Source organism: Notothenia rossii (assembly GCF_949606895.1).
Source record: "Notothenia rossii genome assembly, chromosome: 2".
In the NCBI taxonomy this organism is placed as follows: Eukaryota; Metazoa; Chordata; class Actinopteri; order Perciformes; family Nototheniidae; genus Notothenia; species Notothenia rossii.
Window position 1 is genome coordinate 29545985 of NC_136904.1, and position 7711 is coordinate 29553695.

Consider the following 7711-nt stretch of genomic DNA (forward strand, 5'->3'; position numbering starts at 1 on the left):
CATGACTCAAATGAATGACTCATGTGTATTGAGTCCTCACCTTGAGTCTAGCCCTTAAGCCTCGAGATCACATTTAGACTTTTTGTGAATGCAGTAATGTAGTAAACAGAGTATAGATTTTGATCTGTTTTTAAGATTGAAATAAACTTTAATTTCAGCTAATCTTGTTTGCAACGTCCATCTTAATTCCTTCTTTGCACACCTTCAGTTATCAATGGTGTGATGTGCTGAAGTTGCAAAGTAACTAACTTTATGTATTCATATGAAAGAGCTTTGAGTATCACTATGACTACAGATCCTCTGTAGTCATAGTGATGCTTGTAGTTCACTGGTCTGCCAGATGTGTGTCTATAATGTATTATAAATAGGCTCTATTATTATTTTTTAAAGATGTATACGATTTAAATGTTAAATAGAGTAATAAGGAATCATGTGTTGCAATCATCAAAATATAACTCATCTCCTGAAAATGTAATGCCATGAAAATCCTACAGGTTGCCGCTTTAATGAATGAGACAGTGTTTCATTCTTAAAGAGATACATTGATAAAGAACAAAGAGGATTGTTTTTTTTTCTTATTGTGGGAGAGCAGATGGAGCCTGGAAGCTGTCTCTGTGTTGATGTTTGCCTCTCCGTACAGTAGTAGGCTACCCTGAGCAGAAACCCGCAGCGCCAGGCATGTTGAGTATGAGAGTTAAAAATAGCATCATCGGTCGGCCAAGCGCCGCTCCGTTACTACGCGCTTCAGCATTCTGCCCTGTGCAGGGGGAGTCTGCAGGACGGAGCAGCAGCAGCAGCAGCAGTTTGTGTGCGTGCGTGTGCGCGTGTGTCTCTGCATCATCACACTGAGGGCCTCTTCTGGCTCTGCTGGAGGGTTAACCCAACCGGACGTCCTTTGTATCCACCTTTATAGTAGAAATAAGAGGATGTATGATGACGCGTTTATATGACATGATGTTGCTTTGGATCATGATGGACAATTTACAAATTTGCTTTCAATGAGATGGGAGGTTTAGACAAAACATCTCTTTCCAGTTTTAAATTGGGAGGAGGTTGCTCCCTCTTTAGCCTATCATCTGTTTTCGAGATTTTCAGCGGGTGTTTCATTGGATGGTCGCTGGTTTTTAGCCACCGTACACACAGCGGAAGCTCCTGCATCCACCTTCAAAGGGAGATTCTCCACCTGACGTCTAGTGACTGACGCAGCCCCCAGGAGAAGGAAGTATTCCTCCATTTCTGTTGGGGTTACATATAAAGAAGGGTGCCAAAATAATAGTTCTTACAAATTGTAATGGTAAATCATCATTTGCCATTAGGACTAACGATAATAGGTTAGTGTGAGCATCTTGGTCACAATATGTTTTATTTGATAGGGTGGGGGAAGCTTTGCTCTTGCGTGTATGTGCATGAAGGTCTACCAGGTGTTTCCAGTAGAAAATCACGAAATAATACATGTCCAATTTTGCAAATTTCCTTGATTCTGTTGAAGTCCCGGCGTGCGTTTTTTTTCCACAGCATCGCTGTTAAGAAGATGCTGCCGTGCACGCGCATGCATCGTGCAGGCAGGGAGGCAGAAAGGCGGGAGCGCGCGGCAGCACTCAAACGCTGCACGCTCGAAATTCCTCCAAGGAACCTCTGCGAGCTTTTCTTTTTTCATCACGCGCGAGCTAAAAATAGAAACGGGGTTGGATCGCGATCCAGAAATAGATAGGGGGCATCACTCCTATAAAAGGCTCACCATTCAAGAGTACAGTGTGTGCACAGTTTGAAGAAGCGAAAAGACAGAGCACATTTTGTGGAGAAAATTGCTTTTTTTCCTGACACTTTCCGTGGTTTTATTGGAGGCTCCGAGGCTACGATGGTGAGTTGTGTGAACCTTTCTCCAGATGCACCTGTTTCCTTTTTCTTTCAGGCTCTATGTATGCTTTTTATTTAAACCAATGCAAAACGTAGATGTGTAGCTCATTTTCGATTTACGCGGGATGTGCGCGGGGAGAAACGCCATGTCATGAGTGTTTTGTGTGGATTTTTGCAATTGTTTGCACTATGCGTGAAGGGATCTCTAACCAGTCGGTTTGCCGCTACACGGGAATCACCCTTAGTTCTAAATAAAAAGGGTGGATTTCTCTTCTCTCAGTTAAATGCAGTTGATCTCGTAATTATTTTTATATTGCTGTTGTAATTGTGTTAGACCCAAACAAGATTTCCGGAATATCTGGATGATTTCGGAGTGAGTGGGGAGCTGTCCTATGGCTGTGGTGCTGAACCGCTTTAAGAATGGCTTTGCCTTTTAGCACAGAGCGATCTTACAACACCACAGTGGAATTTTTTTTCAAGTTCCATGCACCATGTTTCAAATGAAAGGCTTGAGGCTTTTACGATTTCTCATTTATCATGCTTGCTCTTTAATTTTTCTGCTGTTTTAACGTGCAAAAGCTCAGATTTCGTTTTTTTTGTCATGCATAGGCTGAAGGGCAACAATCCCAAGAGCACATTGCTACCTTTACTATCCAATCGTTGTTTGCCGTTTTTTTCTCCCTTTTGTGCACGATGAGTCTCGAGTCGTGACTGCTAAAAGTGAGTAAGGCGCGTGCTGCGTCAGTGGCGTCTGGCTCCGGTGCGTCTGAGACAGATGGGGGGAATCGTGACCGGCTGGGAGACGCGTCCACCAATGAAAGGCTGGACGGCCCAATGAAAACGGAGAGAGGGTGGGGCCCCTGCTTCGGCAGCTGGAGCTTAGGAGCCAAATGAACCCTTTGTAAATAAAGGGAACTTTACTATTAATGAAACTGGAGTCACCGATCGTTGTCATAATGTGTTTTTCCTCAGTGTAAAGTGATCCGCAAACATCAGATCAAGATTCTGTATTTTTGTGGGTTATGGTTTTGTTTAACGTCTCATTGGTGTCCATAGTGGATGTCAGGGGGCAGTAATGAAGCTGTCAGGTGCTTTGGCCTCCTGCTTAGGTGCTCTTTTCCTTTCGCATCGCTATGACGAGTCTCCCTGTCCAATGAAACGGCGGTCACCTCTGCTGCGCGTTAAAGTCTATAAAAGCAATGAGATGCCGCCTCTCCTCATCGCCGCTCTTTTTAATAACAAGGCTGCGTGCTGCTGCAAAGCAATGCCAGCCCAGTGGCTTTCACTGTTGGTATCGGAAGGTAACCCAAAATAACTGATTGTAGCTACACAAATGCCCCGTTGCAAAAGGTGTTTCTATCTGGAAACATCTTGAGGATGAAGATCCGAGGAATGGAGTGGATGTGGATTTTTTGGGAGCAGTTGTCCGTCACGAATCTTTTTGCGGTCTGGGCTTGCTGTGCATACATGAATCTGGGAAGCCCTTACCCCAAAAAGCATTTGTGGAGGATAATGAACGCCGCTTCTTGTTGTCGTACAGGCTGAGGTCTGGACTCACGAAGTGACCCAAAACACTAGCATGTTGCATTACAATTGATTCTAAATTATGTATTCTTTCCAGCTGTCATGCATGGGGAAGTGAAAGAAGCCACAGGTCAAAAAGGGTTATACAGAAGTAAGGAGTGTTTCCTTGCACCTCTGTACACACCACACCACCTCCAGCCGAAACAGTACTCATTCAGCAGTGAGTGTTTTGTGGCAGCTCGTGATGTGTTTAATGAAGCACACTATTCTGTTATAAAATAAACATTTGACAAGAGTGAGTAAATATTAAGGATTTGGCACAACACTGTTAAAATATAATTAGTATATAAACAAATAGTTTTTAATGACAAATAAAAGAATGATGGTGCATATAGATAACATTAATTTGTTCCCTAAACATGTACAATTTTGTTGTTTTTCAGCAAATAAAATTGCAAACATTGTCTTGAATAGAAGCTTTTGTTTTTAGCAGCATGTTGTTTTGACTCTTATATTTCAGCTCTTTCAGAGGGAGGAAGATGAATCAGGAATTTTGGTCAAAGCAGTTCCTCAACAGTTCCTGATGAAACTATTTTTAAATAACTGACATATACTTTCTTCAGGATTTTAGGGGTTTAAGTCATCTGCGTAGATGTTGAATTGAAAATGATGTACTGTGAATAGTTTTACCGCTGCAGAAACTTGAGGTGCACCTACGTCATTTTAAAAATGTTTATGCAAATACACCTCTCTTTCTTTTACGATTGTATAGTTAAAAAATGCACATTGCAAGTTTTCCTATAAATCACACTCTATGTAGATGTTTTATGTGTTCTCTTCTGAATTTTGAGGGAAACATTCACTATGGACCAATGTAACTAATGTCACAGGTTACTCAGGAGCGGTTCTTTATACAAGGATGACATCATTGTCTTCTACTTTTTCATATTATCCTATTTGTGTTTGTCTGTGCCTTTTGAACTGACAGGTTGTGTACATCACACACACTATGCTGGGAGACGGCAGCAGTGACCTGACCACTGTGAGGTCAGCAGGTGGAATCCACAGAGTGAGTGAGGAAAATTGTGAGAGAAGTAAACCTTAGATTTTCCTCATTGTAAGCAAAAACGTCTGTAAACATGTTCATGCACCATAGCCGTGCATTCAATTTACGTATTTTATACCACCCTGAAATTTACAACTTGTTGTTGTTCTTGTTTTGTTGTTGTTCTTCTTCTTGAATCACCAAATATTACAAGCATGGAAATACAGATTGTCTATGCAACTTTTCCTTTACAACAACAATATTTTGTTATAGTATACTTGTTGATCAGTGTTATCTACAATAAAAACAAATCTATGTCTACTTAGTATTGCAAGTAAGGAATGAGCCCTAATCATTTACCAGCCTTCCAAAGGATTTCATTTGAACCTGTTCAGGCTCAGTACTAAACGACTGTATGTGTCACAACATGCCAGTGTATTGATCTTCAAAGATTCATCATGTTTTAGTGTGCAAACACTTCAACGAGCAGGAACTTATAAATACACCTTCTGTGTTAAAAAGAAATGATTAGTCACACACACTGAAAACCTCAGTTTATTATTGCTACACTAACCCTAGCTTACCCTTAGTTTTACTTATGTTATGTTGCTTTTTGTTAATCCATCATGAAATACTGAGCCCTTTCAATTTGCTTTGTGAGATATTTTAATTAGAGTCACTTCATAGAGGAGACCCTGGGTCCTGGGGTCTCACCTATGGCCATGAGCAATAAGAAAACCCCCTTGGCTCTTGTGAGCAGGGAGCTCCTGTTCCAGGGGATTGAGAATGTGCTTAAGCCTCCCTCTCCCTGCGATCTCACCTCCAGGCCATCTTTCTAATCAGCTCACCTGCTTAGAGGAGAATTCAATTACACAAAATACACACACTGGTCTGCTTCGGTAGTTTTCTGTCTTATCTGGCGTGAGGATGGAGACAATAACTTTGTAAAAAGTCATTAATGGTAAACTATTATCTAATACAGTGAAACAAAACCAGATCATTTCAAAAAGTGTCTATTTTAGAGAAATATAGGGATAGATACTGTGTGTGATTTTCTTTTAAGGGGTTTACATTTAATTTCATCATAGACCTTCTGGTCGTTTTCTGTAAATTATTGGGGGGATTTGGGGTTTTGAGAAAGTGTTTAGCATTTACTGAGAACCTAACCTAATGTGCTGTAATTTTCTGTTAGTGGACAAACAATTTATAGTCAACAACACATAGACATTAAAGAGGAATTCCTAATGTATTTATGTTTCTATGACTGTCTGATAATGAGCATTTAAACATTTATGTTTTCTGAAAGGCAAGACACAGGTTAATGTCTATAGGAGTCAATGTACATCCATGTTATAATGGCACTTCTGCAGGTGTGTGTGTATGTGTGTGAAAGAGAAATAAATCCATAGAAAATACGTTTTTAGAATTCTTGGTCGAATATATTCTGAAATAAAATTAAATGCAATACTGTGTTCTGCATGTATACATATTCACTGCAGCCCACAGACTTTTTTTGTAATCTATGATAAACCACAATTTGATACGTTGAAGATTCAAATCAATAATACAAAATATAATCGACAAATACTTCATAGTGTACTATGAACGTTTTGGATAAACAGTTTTATTTGTGAGATTCACAAAGTAAGGTCAGCATTTGTAGTTCAGCTCAAACACGAACAGTGAACACATATTTCAATTGTATAATATTAATTTGAAATGGGCTGTTAGGCAGAATAGTGCTTTTCTTTTAAATTGATATGTGTTGATGCTAATACTTTTCTACTTTTATATAAACAACATTTTGAATGCAGGACTACTACACTCACACCAAGCAACCAGGAACAATATTCAACTGAAATCTGCTTGTCATTCTTCTAACACTCTAAAGAAGTGTTCAACTATCTTGAAACAACGAGGTACACAATAACTGTTAAGGCTCCTAAAGAAAATGAATATTGCCCTGAATAATTCATTTGTGGAGGTTCTTATTTAACAAAAGGCAGAGACAATAATGTGTGTGTGTGTGTGTGTGTGTGTGTGTGTGTGTGTGTGTGTTAACTTTTACCTCACGATTGCCCTCCCTCCATGTGTGTCTTGTCTCCATTTATTTGTTTAAACTGATGTATTTAAACCTAACATTTTATATAAGTCTTATTGTGTAATATCCTTTCTATTTTTTCAAATATATCATAATGTCTGTGGATTATGTAAAACAAAATTGAAGGAAGGAAACTGAACCCTTAACATATCCCAAAAAATACTTGGTGACCTTGTAATGTGTTAACTCTATATTTACAGTTAACTGTGTGTGCATGTTTAGTTTCGGATGATACTATATGTTTCAATATTAATAAGGCTTTTCACACCTTTCATGTAAAAGCTGTATAATAAAAGCAAAGTGAAATCTTCTATAATGTGTCCTTATTGCTTTTCCATGTTTAGTGTTCGTGAAAGTAACCACAGCATTTATAAGTGTGATGTTTTCCTGAAATAAACACATAAAAAAACATAAATAAAAGCTTGAGAACCTAACATATGTTAAGAAGACACAGAATAAAATGTGTTATGTCTTGTAAAATCCACTTGAGTTTATAAAGTATAATATGTGTAATAATTGCTCTGTGCATATGGTGTTCTGCCTCTATGTGAGTGCGTTTAGTCCAATTACATTCATATTATCCTGAATGTACACAGTGTTGGATAATGATATATCTTATATCAATGAGGTTTATTCTCAGAAATGACAAATAAAAACAATGAGGTAACTGTAAGGAGCTATCCGTCAATATGCTGAATGTCTGACTGTGGAGCACCATCTGATCAAAAGATCTGTATACACCTCTGTGACTTTCCCACTGGTTTAATATGTTTTGTTAATGTCACAAATTAGCTTATCTCGTCATTCATCAATGTACAACTTAACCAGCTTCATCCACCTCTTTCACACTCCGTCTCACACAGACATCAGGCCTGCTGCTCGCCTGTCACGCTCTCCTGGTTATGATGAGCAGCTGGTCCATTTATGTCCGAGATGGCTCTTTAATCTACATTTCATTCAGGTTACTTTGAAAGCCTACAGCCAACAGTTTAGACTCCTGTTTACCATTGCTGCATTTCTATTTTTAGATGCAATGCTCTTATGTAACGCTCACTCTCACATCATGGACGGCTGCTGTCTGCTCCACTTGGCTGAATTGTGTGCTCTGTGGTGTCTGTGTGTCTGTGTGTGTGTGTGTGTGTGTGTGTGTGTGTGTGTGTGTGTGTGTGTGTGTGTGTTTGTGT